A 19,167-nucleotide genomic window follows, 5' to 3' on the forward strand; every position below is an offset into this window, starting at 1 on the left:
AATGTGCTTTAGATGAGGCAGGTGAAAAGTATTTAACATGAGATCCTTTCTAAGCTTTAGGGGAATGTGGTTCTGAATATAGACCACAATACCGCTCCCGTTGGCATTTCTGTCTTTCCGTAAATGTATTGCTACCACTGTATCATCAAAGGCATTATCTAAGTGAGTTTCAGAGATGGTCAGAATATGAATGTCATCTGTTACAAGCAAATTATTGATTTCATGAACTATTTTTTCTTAAGCTACATATGTTAACCTGGGCTATTTTTTAACACTTTTCTGGGATGCTTGATTATTTTTATTGCTTTACTGGGAAGCTTAGCAAAGGTAGACATACTCTGGTTATCTTTATTCGTGCAGGGTGAGCTGCACACAGTGGACTTCCTACTAGGGCACACCACTTCAGTGCTAACAGTATCTGTTTCATAGGCATATGATTACTGCATTCAATAGCTGCAGGATCAGCAGAGGCATTCAGGGCAGTAAGAGGGACATACATTATGTTATTTACATTGTGTCTTCCATCGCCCCTGGGATAATATTCATTTGCTGAAGCATAATGACAACTCAGTAACACAATGGTAGGGTTTAAATGAGCTGGACTTGGGTCATTGTTAAGTCCATGTCGCAACACAACCTTATAATGCTGTGAAAGGATCCAGGAACCCAAACTAAGTGGGTGGCCTGTCTTTCTGGTCCAGCAACCACAGGCTAGATGGTCGCTCTAGAAGGCTCTGAAGTGCTCAGTCACCATTACCAGCATGGTACAGACAGCTGTCCAGTGAGGATGGAGGGCTGGTTTGGAGGCAACAGTCCCAACCAACCAGAGCTAACCACAGCAGGACAGGTGATGGTCTTGTCCAGGAACAACCTCTGAGGGCAACTTTAGCATTATACATTAGTGGGTTAGACTCACAATATTAGATGAAGAGGAGGCTCATAGTTGATTCAACTGTGGATGACAGCTTACTAGTCAGGCACAGCAGGAAAGCAGGGTTGTGTAACAGATGATTTTTACATACTGCGCTAATAAAAACTCTTTCAGCCAGGACACCTAAGGGAAGTCTATATCTATGCAATTTTAATAGACTGACTAACATAAGGACCAATTACAAAAATACCTCTCATGAATGATACTATGTAGCCAAGTCAAGCCTCAGTTTATTTAAAGTGTGTTTAACAATGTCTCAACACACTTCACAGAGAAAAGTAATAACTAAAAACAAGAAACACATTGCCTATATTTTCGCCCAAGAAATTGATTTACGGCCTGAACTGATCAACCTGTCTAGGCTTGTGGAAATTTACTTTGCTAATGTCATAGTACTAAGCCTATATGATGTGGCCACACTCATGCGCGGCTCTCTCTCTCCCCCGATCCCAAACAAATGATCCATGACTTCCTCTCTCTACATTCTCATTATCTCACCCTTCTCATTATATTTCTGTTGCATTGACATTTTGTCAGGCAATAGTGAAACCACCACACTGCATGCATGTTAATATGAGGAAATGCCAAAGATCACTGAAATAAGCCGTGCCTCTGCGGCCGATGCTGACAGTGATAATTGGGTTGTTGTCTGAACATGGTGCAGAGAAATGAATTGGCTGTTGGGGATAATGAGGGATGTTTGCACCCCCATACCTACCCCCCTTGCTCTTAGACGGGGAGAATGGCCATCGGGGAATGCAGGGACTATGAATACATATCTCTCTACTGGGAAGTAAGATCATTTTTAGAATTATGTATCATGTCCCAAGATAGTTTAATGGTTAATGAGTATATGTTTGCTGTTTTCTCCCCTTAACGTTGTCTCAAGTGAATGTTGTGAGAACTATTACAAGGTTGGCATGGGACATTACAATACTGGAAATGTTCTGTGTGTTCAGGAGGCAAGAGATTTCTACCTCTTTCAGAAGGTAGAGAGGCCTATAAGGCTCAAGGGGAAATAGCTCAGCCAAGCTATTTTATACAAAACCCATGTGTGTTTAGATCAGGGCAATTCAATTCCACTCCCTGAGGCCTGAACTGATGACATTTTTATGTACTACCGGGGAGTTAATACATAGATGTTCTTGAATGGCTAGAGAGTCCACTCACCTGGCGTCCCATGCAGGTCTGACTCAGTTCCTGAAAGGGATAGAACGGTCACACTTATTTTGGATAGTCTGGATTTTCCATCTGTAGATGCTCTACAGATGGTCATACTATTAACACATTATCTGTTGATAAGCAACCGCTTCCTAAGGTTAGGGTTGGGGTTAGGGTTAGAATAAGGGTAAGGGTAAGGGTTAGGGTTAGGAATAAGGGTTAGGGTTAGAGCTAGGGTTAGGTTTAGTAGATAGTTAGTTTAAATGTTACTGATAGTCTGTAGAGCAGGGACTTTCCAAATCAAGTGTTACTGAAAGTCAACAGTGCCGTGGTCATGAATAGACTACGTTCTTCACAGCTCAGACCCATGTTCCTTTTACCTCATCATTATATCACTTTCACTACTTCAAAAGGAACAATATAGAAACCTGCCTCACCACCAGTAGCACTGTTTCTTTCAGCGAATCTACATCTATGTTAGTGGAGGCTGGTGACTTGAAAAATTGAGGAGGATGGGAGACCCACGGTATAAGCGTGGAGCGTACGGAGACGTCAAAGGGTGTTTCAAAAATCATCAAAGAGTAATTATTTTAACATAAAGCATTTAAAAAAGACATTATAGTGCAATATTATGGGGAATGGGAATGAGAGGGCTACTTACAGCATACAGTGTTGGGAAGGGATTGTGATTGAATGAGAGTATGATGCATGAGTTGAGGTGTTCAGAGTCTTGACTTCAGTGCAGGACAGGATTTGACTGGGAAGACAAAATACAATAACACAACACATTACACATTATACAGTTGGACAAAAGAGCTAAGAATGAGTTAGTCCAAGCAAAGAGTCAAATCATTGATGTGTAATAATGGGATTGTGTTTGTGTATGTGATTGACTCAACATACAGTAATGAGAGAAAATTGATAGGGGCACTCACAGTGCTTGGAGGGGAAACATTCAATGTGCCGGTGGATGAGTGGCACGTGAGACGTGGCTTCAGTTAATGTCAGGCGAGAGTTGACAATGATAGTGGAGTGGAGTAGTCATCCCCTCTTAATCATGGTGCTGGAGGGGACTTAGCTGGAAATACAAATAGCAGATACATTCCATTACAGCTGTGCCATAGTCGGTTTGAACAACAAGTTTCTCCATGAAGTTAAACACACACTGCGCATCTCCTCCACTTGAGACATCAAGTAGCTGACGAAATGTTCCTGAATAAAGCCCTGATCATCCACATACCTGATGATAACTGACAACTGCAAGCAGACTGGTGGCACCATAGGTCCCAGAGTGGGGGGGCAATTTTTACTCCCTGGGGCCTGGAGTTTTTCCTTATCTGTTAACCTAACCAGGAAAACGCTGTCAAACTGCAGCAACCTGTTCATATGAATTATGTTTAGACTAGATCAGGAGGGGGATTTCCTCTACCCAGACACAGAGACAACAACTGATAGACAAACTCTCAGGGCTGAGCTTGCTTCATTCATGTTTGCATTATGCAAGCCTAAACAACTGTAGTAGGCCTTATAAAAAATGTACTCACATGTGTCATCACTATTATGTTGATTGATTAATTCCAGTTAATAATTTTGGATTGAAAACGTATAGGCAGCCTAGCCAGACCAATTTTGAATATAATATATTTTCTCCTGATACACAAATAGACTATACATAAATAACGTTACCAATTAGTTACCCTGACCAAATGGACAGCGCATTTAGGCTGTAGTAGCCAACAGTTGATCAGGCTGGAAAATTGTCTAGTTTTCATCCAATACAGCATGTCAGATCTCTAATGGGGCAGAGCCCCACCTGTTTTGAGCACCACACTTTTAGGTTAAAAAAATATATATATTTTTTGCTTGTTATTTTGGCATTAATACATGTCACATATCAGTTTGCAAACAATGTAAAAAAAAAATGTCATTGAGTTAATAAATCCGCATACAAACATGGTCTCTTTTTTGCTTTCTTGAGTAAGGCAGCTCCAAATTGCAGGTGCTTCAGACTAGCTCATTGTTTTCTGTGGTGGTGGGGCTAGCCAGCAGAAAATACAGTGTTGTGCCTAATAGGCTCAGTTTTCTGTCATGATTGGCTCATTTTTTCTGTCAGTCATGGAACAGTACGTCATCCCCAATTCTAAGGTTAGAGCTCAAAAATGTTAGCCCCTTGGGTTCTTGTAAGGACCGACGCAGAAGAGAAGCAGGTACGGGGAGTAGAACATTTAACATGGAACAGACATCAAACAGGACAGAGACAGCGTCAGAACCAGGTATGCAAAGACAACAAACATTAATCCTGAAGCAGGTAATAGAGTTTGGGAATAAACAGGTATAGGGGAGATGAGGACACAGGTGATTGAGTCCAGGTGAGTCCAATAATCGCTGATGCGCGTGACGGGGAAGGCAGGTGTGCATACTAATGGTGGCAGGAGTGCATAATGCCAGGGAGCAGGAGTGACAGTTCTGCCATAAAGTTATATTAGAAGTGCCCATCCAAGAAGGCTCAAGGTCATCGGCCACAGATAGAATGACATTAAATCATGTTATATCTACGGTAGCTTTGATTGGACAGATCATGTCAACATCTTACTTTCAAAGTCTTAGCTAGCAGTCATCATCAGTTGTCATGAAGTCGACAATCTACTGGCAAATCCTTTTTAATCCTTGTCATATGAAGATAAATAACGAAGAGAAATTATAGATAAAAGGTATCGGTGTTCATTGGCCATTGTACATAAAGATTACACAAGTTGGAAATCGCAAATTCAACAATGAGTCGTTTGGAAGGAATCAGTGGCTAACTGAAATCGTTGCAAAGAAACCACTAATGTTAGCCTGCTATTCAGTGGAGTGGCTGTGTTCCTAGACAATACAGAAACTAAAAAACCACCCTCGTCACACCCTGACCTAACCAAAATAATAAAGAAAACAAAGCTAACTAAGGTCAGTCATCACTTGCTCATTAATGTCTTAAATCGACATTACATATTGCATCTTATCCGCTTGTCGTCCCCTTATGCCATAATTTGTACATCTCAATTGTCAGTAGAAACCACATTTGTTTTAAAAGGCAGTAAATGAGGCTGAATGAACTGTTTGGCTGCCAGACAAGGCTCTGCTGAAAGCCAGGTTTAGCAGAGGTAAGGTGTTGGGACTCTGCTTTGGGACAGCTTTATGTAGGCCCTAACAGTTTCTGTGCACGGTTTGTCACCATTATAGTCCAATTAATGTATTGTTTAGTGGCTTTGGTGGCATGCATCCCACATTTTTGCTGCTGCAACATTTATGTAATGAGTTTTTGCTTGTGTCTGTCCGGAGTGATTATGTTATCATCTTCGCTAAATAAATAACGGAGGAAAGTGGAAATCCTACTTGAGCGCGCACAAAAAAAATTGCTGCGTCAACCTCTCGCTTTGTGTGTTGCCAATTTAGCGACTTTGTTGCTATATTTAGCGAGTATTCAGAACCCTCTAGCGACACATTTTCAAAAAAGCGACTAGCGACAAATCTAGCGACTTCTTCTGGTGTTATTGGAGACTCTGACGTGAAAGCATGTATCGTTCTTACTCTTCTCAACAAGCAGCGGGTAATGCCGTGGTCAGCAGAAGTTCACCCCTCCGCGTCCAGACTGCAAATGATTCACTCATGCGGAAAGCCGCGGCTGGCTGATACCGCCCTGGCTTACATTTTTTTTTAAAAAGAAGTTTTTTTAAAACCTGAATTAGGGCCAGACTAGTTACCATAATTTTCTCACATTGACACTTTTTTCTATTGTCTCTTTTTTGGTCCATTTAGATTGTATACACATTTTTTTTTTAATGTTATGGTTAAAAATGTTTATGTTGTAGACTTGTTGTATGTGGACCATAAGGTTAAAAACCAAACCAAATTAAGAAAACTAAACTAAAATAAAATAGAAAACTAAGTAACTCTGCCAGAGTGTCTCTTTTGGGTCACCTTTGCCTGTCCCAAACCCGGATAAAGGAGGAGGGTTGGAATTGTGACATAAAAAACCCCAGAATCGACAGAAGAAAGTTGATTTAGGATGTTTTTGTCTCTCCCATGACTTTATTCCTCTCTCCTACAGCGTCCATCCCAATTACATGCACATGGCAAATTATGCAAATTAGGCGATGATCTCATTTAGCGACTTCTAGCGACTTTTAGGACAGCCAATAGTTTACTTTCCTTACTGAGGAGTTGACAACACTGCTCTCTTTAATCTAACTTTTAATGGATGATGTGATGGAAGCTATCAAATCATTCTGAATTGATTTTGACATCCCAGAAGAGACAGTAGAAAGTTCCACATGTTCAGCAAGTAAAGCATCGTAACATGCAATCACCTCTGCAAGCTCCTTGTAATTGCACTTGTTAGCAGAACCTCTAAAAGCCAATGCTTGCATGCCCAAAAATGCAGTTGTGTTGATAAACCGCTTGAGAAACATCCCTGTTTCTTCTTACTTTCTCGTTGTTGCTCAGTTTGAATACGCAGACCTCATCATCAACGCAGCTCTTTCCCAGAAGCTTGAATCTGATGTGGGCATTTATATGCTCCCTGCTTTTGTTTTGCCGTTTAGCTTAACGATCGATGTTCTTCAGGTCACTGTACCCCTCTTTCGCCCAAGACTCAGACTTTCCAAAAAAGCAGGCAAGGCCAGCAATACAGGCTGCTTGATGAAAGGCTCCCTGGCCTGTTAACCAGCTGTACTTTTGATACCAATTGGTAGTGAACAGCCTCACCTTTTCATCCTTCTTCATGAAACTGATCTCAGGCAGAGGTCGACCCTCGGTTTTAATTTGCACCTTTTCCGTGTAGCCCTGAGAATGAAAGGAGTTCTTCAACAAAAAGTCAAAGAAAATTGCATTCGCGGTGAAAACTGGACACTGAAGCTGGTAGCTAGCTAGCTAACATTAACTTACTGCTACTTACTACTGAAGTTAGCAAGGCACATTGAAATAAATTGCACTAAATTGCACTAACTGGACACACAAAAAAAGTTCTAAAACCAAGAAAACAATTTAGAATCTACATCCTCCGTATCCTGTAATTTGACGAAACTAATTTCAATTGAATAATATCCCTAAAATGCTCAAGTATCACTTTTAATTCTCTATCCAATAATGCCACCAAATCAGCAAGCTTCTTAACACACACACCCCCATAATGCTCTGTGGCACAACCCCAATATGACACACTAGGTTAATTGTCTGATCTTAATCCTATGATTGGATGGACAACATGACAGTTCACTGCAAAAGTTTTGATTGGGAAGGAGTAGGCCTACGAGCCTCCCAGGTTTTGTATTGAAGTCAATGTACCCAGAGGAGGACAGAAGCTAGCTGTCCTCTGGGTACACCATGGTGCTACCCCAGAAAGTGTTGTTGAAGTTACTATAGACTTTCATTGCAAAACAGTGTGTTTTAATCAATTATTTGGTGACATGTGAATATATTTAGCATAGTTGTATCTCAAAAGGATAACCTTTTTAGTGTTTCACTATTTTTATGAAATTTCACTGAGGAGGATGGTCCTCCCCTTCCTTCTCTGAGGAGCCTCCACTGGTCCATGTCTATATCAAGGCCCCAGCTAATATATTGAAGAAGCCTTCTCCATAGAAATGGTCATACTGCAAGCTCAGTGACCTGGAACACCTGCATGCATTTTACTGGGTTGGTTGCTCTTGAATGGGATCAAAACTAATAACCAGAGAATAGGACATGCTGTATGTGGGAGAGGTGTGAACGTGAAAACATATGCTTTGAAATCGCCCATGTTACCTATATCGCATATTAAAACCTCCTGTTCTCTCTCTCTCTCTCATTACAAGACAACACCCACCCACGACAACCCTCCTTCTTGCTCTCTCTCACATCCTCCCTCTCTTTCCCTACACCAACTCTTTCCGTCTCGTTCCCTCCTTTTTCTATCTCTCTCAATCTATGGAGAAGGCTGAGAGACAGGCAGGCAGACAGGTGTGAAATCTCTGAAAAGACTGCTTCATCTCCTTCACCCACACAATTAAAACAGTGTTCCCTCCATTAAACCATGGCCTCCTCCAGGCCAGACGGGAGGGAGACCCCTTAACCCTGCGCCAATTATCTATAGGTGGCCCAATGTCCCAGTAACAAGCTTTGGGTTTGTAGTGGTCTGTGTGGCAGGTCATTTCTTTTGAGCTGCAAGTCTGACCTAAGCTCACCTTAAGTCCCAGTGATCCACTTGCTCTCTAAAAAAAGAACGGCATAAGAAACACTATGTATCTCTATGTGTAGGCTACAGTATCGTGTCCATGTCTGCAGGTGTTAGTATGTTTGTCTGTATGTTACGGCCCTGCTATGCCACGTTGCAGGCTACATGTTTCATACATGTGGCTTAACCAGATGCATTGTATGCTGACCGTTAGTGGAGAAGCTAAATGGAAAGCTCACAGCCCTACAGTATAAAACAAAACAAAAAATATATTTTTCTACACTGCCATGTGTTTTGGTGAAACATTTAAACTGCATCCATTTGCTGTTGCTGTGATACAGAAGCATAAAAAGAGGTTTACTGATTTGTTCAGGTTTTCACAAGTGTGTGTTGTCAGTCACGTCCATATGTGGGTGAGTTGGATATTATCTTTGTGTGTACAGTATGGGAGACATATGGATTTCTAAATATATCATTGCAGCAGAACGGTCGGTATTCACACTGATACGTCTGAGAGTGACAGGAGGAATAGCTGAGGCTTTATTAGCTCATCCATCTCTATCCCTCTGTATGAAGATGGAACACACTCCCATCCCCCAAACCCTGCCAGCCCTGAGCCTGAACATAACACAATAATGATGCAATGGTCTCAATGTACATTACACTAATATTTCCACATGGGTGTACCTCACCAACCTCAATCCAAGGTTTTTATTCATGAGAAATGAGTGCGGATGATTGACTATGTTTCTTTGAGCAGGTGATTGTGTTTGCCAAATGTAATAATGCGTGTGTCGGTGTGTGTGTGTGTTTAGGGGTTTCGGGGATTGAATGTTTGTAATGCGCATTTCTGTGTGTGTGTGTGTCGTCTATGTGCTTGTGTGTGTGAGTATCTGTGTGTGTGTGTACGTGTGTGTATACTCTCTCTGAGTCTGGAGCTGTCAGTAAATGGCCCCTCAGCCCCACTCCTGTGTTTGTTTATTCTCTGCCGGGCACAGGGGTGGTGGCAAACAGATGGGCATCCATGAATTATGGAAATTCAGGGGATTTAATTAACCACTACACACACGGCTGGATCACAGAGCTTCGTCTGAGGGGTGCGGGCCGTCATGGGTCGTTGAGCCGTGGAGGGAACCGGGCTATAGTGATACCCCTGGGCTATGGAGCTGACTGAGAACGGGGGTAGAAACCCAATGGGGTGCCAGCTTGCCGGGACCGTGGGTTAAGACGTTAATACTCACAGTTCAACTAGGAAGAAGTGCATTGGGTCACACTTTATTTGGATAGTCCGGGTTTGTCATCTGCAGATGCTCTACAAATGGTCACACCATCAACAAACTAGTATCTGTTGATAAGCAACTTCTGTTAGGTTTAGAATAAGGGTTAGGATTAGGGTTAGGGCTAAGGTTAGGGTTAAATTTAGGGTTAGGATAAGGTTAGGGCTAGTTGTTAGTAGATAGTTGAAATGTTACTGATAGTCTGTAGAGCATCTACAGATGGACTATTCATATAAAGTGTTATACTGCATTGAGGGACCCAAAACAACCCCAGGACATAGTATGTGCAATATTAGGACATATGTCAAGTAACAATGGGTTTGTAGTATCTGAATGATGATGCTCTCTGACTTCAAATTATTGAGGACTTTCAGTAAAGTATTATCAAATACATTTGCATGTCATAGTAAAAGTTCTTAATCGGGCTGTTTATCCATACAGCAAGTGAAGGAATGATGTCTCTGAGCATTTTTCTCAGGCCCCGTCAGTGAACACTGATACACCCTCCATCCCTCCACTCCACTAACTATACCCATCCAACCTAGCTTCCTCCATCCTGAGAAATGTGAAGGGACAGCCTTAGTCAGGGACCAGCACAACAGGCAATTAAAAAGGAATTAAGAGCGTGCAGGGGAAATCAGATATGATACACAATGCCTCGTAAATGTCAGCGTTATTATTGTGTTGTTGATTCTCCATTTCTCCTGCTGCTGTTGCCGTTTCAGAAGCAGGGACATATAATCCAGCAGACTTAATGAAGCTGCCGGTACCGGCGAGGGTCTCTGCGAGGGTCTCGACACCAGCGGCGAGCGCCCATGACCTTTCCCTTCCTCAGAGCCTTCTCTGGGATGCCTTGGCTCCAGAGAAGATTCGAAAGCTATTAGCCGTGATGTATTACTGTCTGTCTACGTGTAGGATTTTTGTGTTGGTCTGTTTGCCATCATAAAGTCTGTTCTGACTGCTTGCTTGTCTATATGTCTGTTTGTCTGTGTGTGTTTTTTGTCTGTTTTCATGTTTTCCCCATTGTCAGTTGTCTGTAATGATAACAACATAATGGGCTTGTTTGACATTGCAGTTGACAGTGCAGGGGACTGCCGAATGACTGATCTTCAAAGAACCTTGCACTCATTATTATTTGTAGATCAGTCAGTCAATTTACCCATGATACATTGTGGTTTTGATCCTCTTCAACAGGGGCAATATATTTTTTAACTTCTTCCTGTTTGTCTCATTGTGGTTGATTTTCAAACCTCTGTTTAGCAATTCCCGTTTTCATTTTTAATTTATTTAACCTTTATTTAACTAGGCAAGTCAGTTAAGAACAAATTCTTATTTACAATGACGGCCTAGGAACAGGGGATTAACTGCCTTGTTCAGGGGCAGAATGACAGATTTTTACCTTGTCAGCTCAGGGATTCGATCTAGCAACGTTTTGGTTACTAGTCCAACGCGCTAACCACTAGGCTACCTGCCACCCCAAAACTACTGTATGTTTGACAGTCTTTCTAGTCTAGTCTATTGCTTTTGGGCGACCAACCTGACTATCTGACGTGAAATATTTAACTATGGGCTTAAGGATTCATGATTTGTTCCCTCCAAATGAATTCCCTGCATTGGAAACCGATTGGCTACCCCTGTGGCAGTCCCCGAACACCCTCTCCCCCACAGCCATCTATTCCATTTAAAGGAATAGCAGTCAAATAAGTCCAATGAACAGAGAAGAAAATAAAATGAAAAATTGTGAGGGCAGAATGAAACTCAGGACAGGTCAAATGAACAGCCTTGGGTGGACAGTAGACACACAGATCACACCGTCCGAATATAGAACACTCAGGTCCCTGGGCAGAAATAGAAAGGGATAGCCTCATCCACAGGTTATTAGTATGGTTTCAACATGACAGATATGCTATATTACATTCCCTAATGGGTTCTTCACGGGCCAGGTAAACAAGGCTCTTTAATACATTCATCTCTTCATAGAGGCTTTCAGAGACAGCGCTATTGGAAGCATGTAGAAATCCATAAATCAATGTTGGGGCCGAATGGACTCTAAACTGAACGAGGAGCATTTTTCAAAAGTGAAATGTACATTGCAATGTTTCATGATTAACCTTTGTGTTATGTTAAGGTGTGAAAGGCTGTTATTTATGATAAACGTGAAAGGTATGCTGCCATTTTGTTTTGCTGCATAGAGTGTGTAGAGAGCGAGAGATGTTCACAAATCAAGGCTTATCAACTCCAGATAATGGCAGAGACATTCTGATATCACAGAGACATTGTGATGGTCATAACCCCAATTGGTAGTTACAATCTTGTCCCATCGCTGCAACTCCCATACGGACTCGGTAGAGGCAAAGGTCGAGCGCCGCGCATCCCCCGAAAAACAACCCCTCCAAGCTGCACTGCTTCTTGACACAATGCACGCTTAACCCGGAAGCCAGCAGCACCAATGTGTCGGAGAAAACACTGTCCACCTGGCGACCGTGTCAGCGTGCATGTGCCCTCCCATAACCTGGACGACGCTAGGCCAGTTGTGCGTCTCCTGGTCCCGGCCGGCTGCGACACAGCCCGATATCAAACCAGGATCTGTAGTAGCGGCGCCAGCCCTGCGATGCAGTGTCTTAGACCTCTGCTCCACTTGGGAGGCCCTATCACAGAGACATTCTGAGGTCACATAGACATTCTGAGGTCACAGAGATGCAGCTCATCATCACCTGTACCTGGAAGAAGGTAAAACATTTAATTGAAGTTTCCCAGACAACAAATGGAGTAAACAAGTTTACCTGAGCGGTAACAAATTACCTGAGCGGTAACAAATTACCTGAGCGGTAACAAATTACCTGAGCGGTAACAAATTACCTGAGCGGTAACAAATTACCTGAGCGGTAACAAGAAGAAATATAAGCTCTGTATCACACTGCACAAGAACATACTCACATGCATATGCAAGTACACAGACACAGCAGTGAGGTATAGACAACACCCTGAGACACTAATTGTATCCTCTTCTGCCAGAACTGGAAAATAATATTGGAGAGAGCAAAGAAGAAAATGGTTTGTGGTCATACTGTAGGTGTGTGTGAGGGGTGCACTGTTTTTGTGTACGCATTCTAGCAGAAATGTGTGTGCAGACAGTATGTGAGTCCTTAGGCATGAGTGTGTGTTCCCTTGTTCTCCATCCCTGTCTCTGAGTCAGTCCTCAGTTTGTCTTTGCTTATCTTCTGTATAACTGAACTGGATGACAGCCATCTGACATCAGGATGAAAGACACTATTACCAGCTGAGTTTCTGGCCAGTGACATGACCTGAATGAAGACTGGAGCACACACACACACACACACCAAATGTCATATCCATATACAGTACCAGTCAAAAGTTTGGACACACCTACTCATTCCAGTTTAAATGTTTACTATTCTCTACATAGTAGAATAATAGTAAAGACATCAAATCTATGAAATAACACATATGGAATCATGTATTAACCAAAAAAAGTGTTGAACATGTTGGATATTGTGTTGTACACAGACACATCTCTCTCTGTCTGTAGTGCATTCTCTGTTCCTGTTTCAGGATCTCCCTGTGCTCTGTAATGTGTCTCTGTCTCTGTGCATGCCTGTGCACTGATGGCCCTACTGTGTGAGTGTGGGTGGCAGAGAGAAGCACCTGCACAGGCACCGTGCTCTGTCTCCATGCCCTTGAGCTGTAATTGGCTGAATCTCACCGATAACGAAGGCTTTAGGGCAGGGAAACCACAGCTCCCAATCAGCCAGCTGTCAATCATTCCTGCTGCCAAACTAATACCTGGGATAACGGCATAAGAGTCCAACAAGTTCATCCTGGAGATAGAGTTGTGGTTATCCTCTCAGAGGCAGACAGGGTCTGGTACTCTGAGTACAGCACCGTGATACCGCCATAGACACTCTGAGGGATGGTGCTTTCAATGGAGAATCTTTAAAAAAAAAAGGTGGAATATACAGTGCCTTGCAAAAGTATTCATCCCCCCTGGTGTGTTTACTATTTTGTTGCATTACAACCTGTAATCTGTATTTTTATTTGGATTTCATGCAATAGACATACACAAAATTGTCCAAATTGGTGAAGTGAAAAATTTAAAAATATTTTAAAAAGTGGTGCGTGCATATGTATTCACCTCCTTTGCTATGAATTTTTTTAAAAGTATTTCACCTTTATTTAACCAGGTAGGCCAGTTGAGAACAAGTTCTCATTTACAACTGCAAACTGACCAAGATAAAGTAAAGCAGTGCGACACAAACAATAACACAGAGTTACATATGGAATAAACAAACATACAGTCAATAACATAATAGAAATTATATATACAGTGTGTGCAAATGAGGTAAGGTAAGGGAGGTAAGACAATAAATAGGCCATGTTGGAGAAATAATGACAATTTAGCAATTAAACACTGGAGTGATAGATGTGCAGAAGATGAATGTGCAAGTAGAGATACTGGTGTGCAAATGAGCAATAAATTAATAACAGCCCCTAAATAAGATCTGGTGCAACCAATTACCTTCAGAAGTCACATAATTATTTAAATTAAGTCAACCTGTGTGCAATCTAGGTGTCACATGATCTGTCATATGATCTCAGTGTGTATATATACACCTGTTCTGAAAGGCCCTAGAGTCTGCAACACCAATAAGCAAGGGGCACCACTAAGCAAGTGACACCATGAAGACCAAGGAGCTCTCCAAACAGGCCAGGGACAAAGTTGTGGAGAAGTACAGTTCAGGGTTGGGTTATAAAAAAATATCTGAAACTTTGAACATCCCATGGAGCACAATTATATCCATTATTAAAAATGGAGGGAATATGGCACCACAACAAACCTGCCAAGAGAGGGCCACCCACCAAAACTCAGAAAAGGAGGGCATTAATCAGAGAGGCAACAAAGAGACCAAAGATAACCCTGAAGGAGCTGCAAAGCTCCACAGCGGAGATTGGAGTATCTGTCCATAGGACCACTTTAAGCCGCACACTCCACAGAGCTGGGCTTTACGGAAGTGTAGCCAGAAAAAAGCCATTGCTTAAAGAAAAGAAAATTGCAAACACATTTGGTATTTGCCAAAAGGCATGTGGGCGACTCCCCAAATATATGGAAGAAGGTACTCTGGTCAGATGAGACAAAAATTGAGCTTTTTGGCCATCAAGGAAAGAGCGATGTCTGGCACAAACCCAACATCTCATCACCCCGAGAACACCATCCACAGTGAAGCATGGGGGTGGCAGCATCATGCTGTGGGGATGTTTTTCATCGGCAGGGAAACTGGTCAGAATTGAAGGAATGATGGATGGCACTAAATACAGGGAAATTCTTGAGGGACTCCTGTTTCAGTCTTCCAGAGATTTGAGATTTTTCACCTTCCAGCAGGATAATGACCCTAAGCATACTGCTTAAGCAACACAGTGGTATAAGGGGAAACATGTAAATGTCTTGGAATGGCCTAGTCAATTCCCAGACCTCAATCCAATTGAGAATCTGTGGTATGACTTAAATATTGCTCTACACCAGCAGAACCCACCCAACTTGAAGGAGCTGGAGCAGTTTTGCCATGGAGACTGGGCATAAATACCATACAACAACATACCTCAAGAGACTTGCAGCTGTAATTGCTGCAAAAGGTGGCTTTACAAAGTATTAGCTTTGCGGGGGGGGCCATGGATAGTTACGCACGCTCAGATTTTCTGCTTTTTTGTTTTATTTCTTGTTTGTTTCACAATAAAAAATATTGTTCATCTTCAAAGCAGTAGGCATGTTGTGTAAATCAAATGATACAGACCCCCCCAAAAAAACATTTTAATTCCAGGTTGTACGGCAACAAAATAGGAAAAATGCCAAGGCGGTGAATACTTTTGATAGCCACTGTACCTTTAATGCCCACTGGCTTTAAAAAATGTGGGATTTCACATTTTTGATTAAATGTTCCAATTAGGTGTTTCAAAATGTCAAGATAAGATTCTGATCTCTCTGATCCAGATTTTCTGGTGGTCGTCCAATCTGACATTCTGTCATAAATGCAGCAACTATTTATTTTTCAGATTTCAAAGGTGGAGATTGGGATCCTTTTGATCCTGTATATTGGGATAATTAGGATCCAACTCAGGGAGAGGATTTGGACGTTTAAATGCTATATCAACAGTTTATTTGACATAATTGGTATTGCATGTATTTTTTCTTTACATTTGACATTGATGCCAGAGAAAATGCTATGACAAATTTAAAAGCAAATATTTTTAACACAAGTCAAAACAATCTTTGCATACAGTATTTCTCAACTACATTCCATTAGTTCCTACTCAACTACATTCCCTTAGTTCCTTCACTCAACTACAAAATCCCTTCTCTTAGGTCTCTCTCCTTTCCCATTCCTCCCTCTCTTCTCTCTTTCCCTTTGCAGCCAGTTCTTTCCCTCACCTTTCTTTCTCTTTCTCTCTAGCCTGTGTACTCATTATCTCCCCTCTGCTTTTCCTATCTTCCTCCCTCATCTCTCTTCCTTTTTCACTCTCTCTGCCCCCACCCGCCACACTCCACTCCCCTCCCCACTCCTTTGCTCTTGATTATGCCGAGCCTGAGAGGGGGAAAGAGTCACTATGGAAACAGGGGATGAGGCAGTGTGTGAGAGCTCTCTTTCGTAGTGAAGGGAAGAGCAGAAAACAGAGGGGGGTGGAAGGTGGAACACCGACTGCAGTCAGAGTCCAGGGATGATCTCACCCGCTCTCCCTCTGGCACTGATAATGGCAGGGAGAGCACTTCACCTTTTCTGCCATCATCAGCTCAATCCTCTGAGTGTGTTTCTGTGTATGTGAAGAGACCACTCCGCTACTCTACCATTCAACTGCTACAGTGGCCATAAGCTGACCTGTGTGTGTAATGTTTGTATTTCCTCTTCCACAGTATATTGGAGCATTGGCAAAAAAAATGCATGTTTTTGTGCGTGACAATCAATAGGCATTAAACAGCAGAGTTCACGGATGATGGCAAGAGCTCATCGGCATCGCTGCTATTCTGAAGGATGGGGTGATCAGCGATCACTACTGATCACTACTGACCAGCTTCTCAGGTCCTACACACACACACACACACACACACACCTCAACCTGTTTCTAGACTTAATTCATTGTTCCTAAACCACACACACTCGGGCTTGGACAAAGGGGTTCCATCCTACGTACGCAGAGGGACAGGTGATACTTAGTCAACTCCCTCCATTCAGGATTTCTAAATAATCCTCAAATATTCATAGAACTTCAGAATTTCATTGGGATATAAGCGATTCTAAAGATTGAGAAGAGTAGGGTTGTGTAGGGAGGGAGAGAGAGAGAGACAGGTAAAGAAAAAGGTGGGCAGAGTAGGAGAGAGAGAAAGAGTGGGTTAGAAAAGGGGGGGAATGTAGAGGGGGTAGAATGAGGGGAGGAGAGAACGAGGGGAGTAGGGGAAGGGAGGGAGCGAGACGTAAGGCAGAGAGAGTGGGGGAGCGAGTCAGAGAGAAGGAGGGAAGAGAGGAAACAGCTCCTCTCCTGTTAAAGGATGTCAAGTCTTCAGCTGAGAGCTGTTGAGGAGCACTGATCCATCCATCCTTCCTGCTCATCCAGATTAATCTCACCACTGCGACTCCACAGCCTCGGCACAGCCTTGTAGGTATGTACCCCTCTGCTGTACTCTCTCCGCTCTACTCTCTCCTCTCTAATCTCTCCCCTCTACTCTCTCCCCTCTACTCTCTCCCCTACTCTCTAACTCTACTCTCTCCGCTCTACTCTCTGCTCTACTCTCTCCGCTCTATTCTCTCTGCTCTACTCTCTCTGCTCTATTCTCTCTGCTCTACTCTCTCTGCTCTACACTCTCTGCAGTGTTCCCACCATGTCCCTCAGCTGTCCTGACTGCCTACACTTAGCTCAGATCAGACTGGCTCTTGTGTGCTTAGCTCTATAGCAAGGGAGTGACAAACTCTACAGAGTACAAAGCAGGCTAGTCAATGGCAGGTTGGAGGAATGTGTGCGCACGTGCGCGTGTGTGTGTGTGTGTGTGTGTGTGTGTGTGTGTGTGTGTGTGTGTGTGTGTGTGTGTGTGTGTGTGTGTGTGTGTGTGTGTGTGTGTGTGTGTGTGTGTAGGAAAGAGAAGGTGCTTTATGCAACCTGGAGTATTGTGCAACTAGGATGTCTACATCTGCATGAACCTACTAAATGTGCTGTTGCTAGTGACCCAAGTGAAGAAACGGTGGATGTGTGTGTGTTTGTCCGCGTGTGCAAGTGTGTCATAAAGGGAAGTTTGCCAGGTGCGCTTTTTTAGGAGACAATTTGAGTCGGCTAATAAAAGAGAGCAGATTGTATGTACTTTCTGCATTACCTCAACAACAAAGGATACAGGTTTTACAGGGGGATTACAGTAGGTTTTGTTGGTGTCTGCATCATTTTCAGCTATTGTGTTGGGTTGCGTTCAAGAGAGACATGGTAAGTTCGAACATTGCGTCAGCGGTGTCTCTGCATCTCTAAGCCAAGAGAGAATTGATTTGACTTCTAACTGATATGCTTTCTGGTTTATAACCTGTGCGATTGTGGATATATTTTGTGTACATTTTAATATGAACAGGATGAATGCTGCTATATATAATACTAAACATATACTACTAAATAGTCGATGTGGTTGTTTCCTTTGTGGTCTTAGATAAAAATATATTGATAGATTTCATATAAAGTTGGTCGAGCAGTGACAAAAACATTTGTAAAAAAAAAAGTGCATATTTGCGGAGTGGGGCTATTCACATAGGTAGCTCATTGACATTAACCGTCCTCCTGCGGCCAGGTTGCTATCCTTCCATGTTGTTCTACTAAGTGTGGATGAATTTACGTACATGTATGCTCTATTCATCAGCTCTGTTCTCTATTTGTATTCATCAGCTCCAGCTATATGTCCAAGAAAATCCTTGTGGTCGGTTTCCAAATGGACAGTACTTTGTGAAAAAAATATAATAATTGTCATAGCAGTTTGTTCAGGTTGTGGCAATATTGCAGTAGTTCAAGTTCCTATATCACAGTGAGAAATATTAAATGCAACTCTTATTTTAATATAGTCGTGATACCTTTCCGTCAGTCATTATGGTTACTGTTCTACAAGCGGTCAAACAATTTGCCAACACAATCCCTCAGCCATCATAGGGCACAGTGTAATTCAGCGGGTGGACAAAACATCAAATATCATAGTTTCCCTTTGAAACTCGACGTATTATGGAGGAACGTCTATTTTTGAAGCATTAATTCTGCGTGGTACATGGGTTGATTCCGTGTGGTTACAGAGTTAAAACAGAAACAACTCTAAAGGCTAATAGTTTAGGCATTACTTCTGAGTGGTTAAGGTTAGGGCTATGGTTTGGGGCAGGAATAAAACAAAATAATAAAAAACAATGCCCTGTTTCTATCATCAAGTATTCTCACGGTTTGCTAGAGCATTGTGAACTGCGGTGACGCAGTGGTCGAAGCAGCGCCCTCCGGCTCTGAGCATGATGAGTTTGTGCCCATTGCTGGGTGAGTGCAGAGGAAGGCAGATATCCACGCTCTCAGGACCTTTTCACATCCAAGTCTAT

The 19,167-nt window shown here is 42.5% G+C and overlaps 2 long non-coding RNA genes across 3 annotated transcripts in view; one reads left to right on the plus strand and one right to left on the minus strand.

Moving 5' to 3' along the window:
* Nucleotides 1–2,009: 2,009 nt before the first annotated feature.
* LOC112265894 lies at nucleotides 2,010–3,164 on the minus strand. Its single transcript, XR_002955833.2, has 3 exons — nucleotides 3,028–3,164; nucleotides 2,754–2,849; nucleotides 2,010–2,131 (listed from the first exon to the last, which is right to left on the minus strand). It is a non-coding gene; the product is annotated as an uncharacterized LOC112265894 (long non-coding RNA).
* Nucleotides 3,165–17,070: 13,906 nt separating this feature from the next.
* The window catches only part of LOC112265895, a 32,906-nt gene continuing 30,809 nt past the window's right edge, over nucleotides 17,071–19,167 (plus strand). For both annotated transcript variants that reach the window (XR_002955834.1, XR_002955835.1), the window contains exon 1: nucleotides 17,071–17,228. This is a non-coding gene — a long non-coding RNA (uncharacterized LOC112265895). The remainder of the gene's footprint in view (nucleotides 17,229–19,167) is intronic.

Source organism: Oncorhynchus tshawytscha, linkage group LG15 (assembly GCF_018296145.1).
Source record: "Oncorhynchus tshawytscha isolate Ot180627B linkage group LG15, Otsh_v2.0, whole genome shotgun sequence".
NCBI classification, from domain to species: Eukaryota; Metazoa; Chordata; class Actinopteri; order Salmoniformes; family Salmonidae; genus Oncorhynchus; species Oncorhynchus tshawytscha.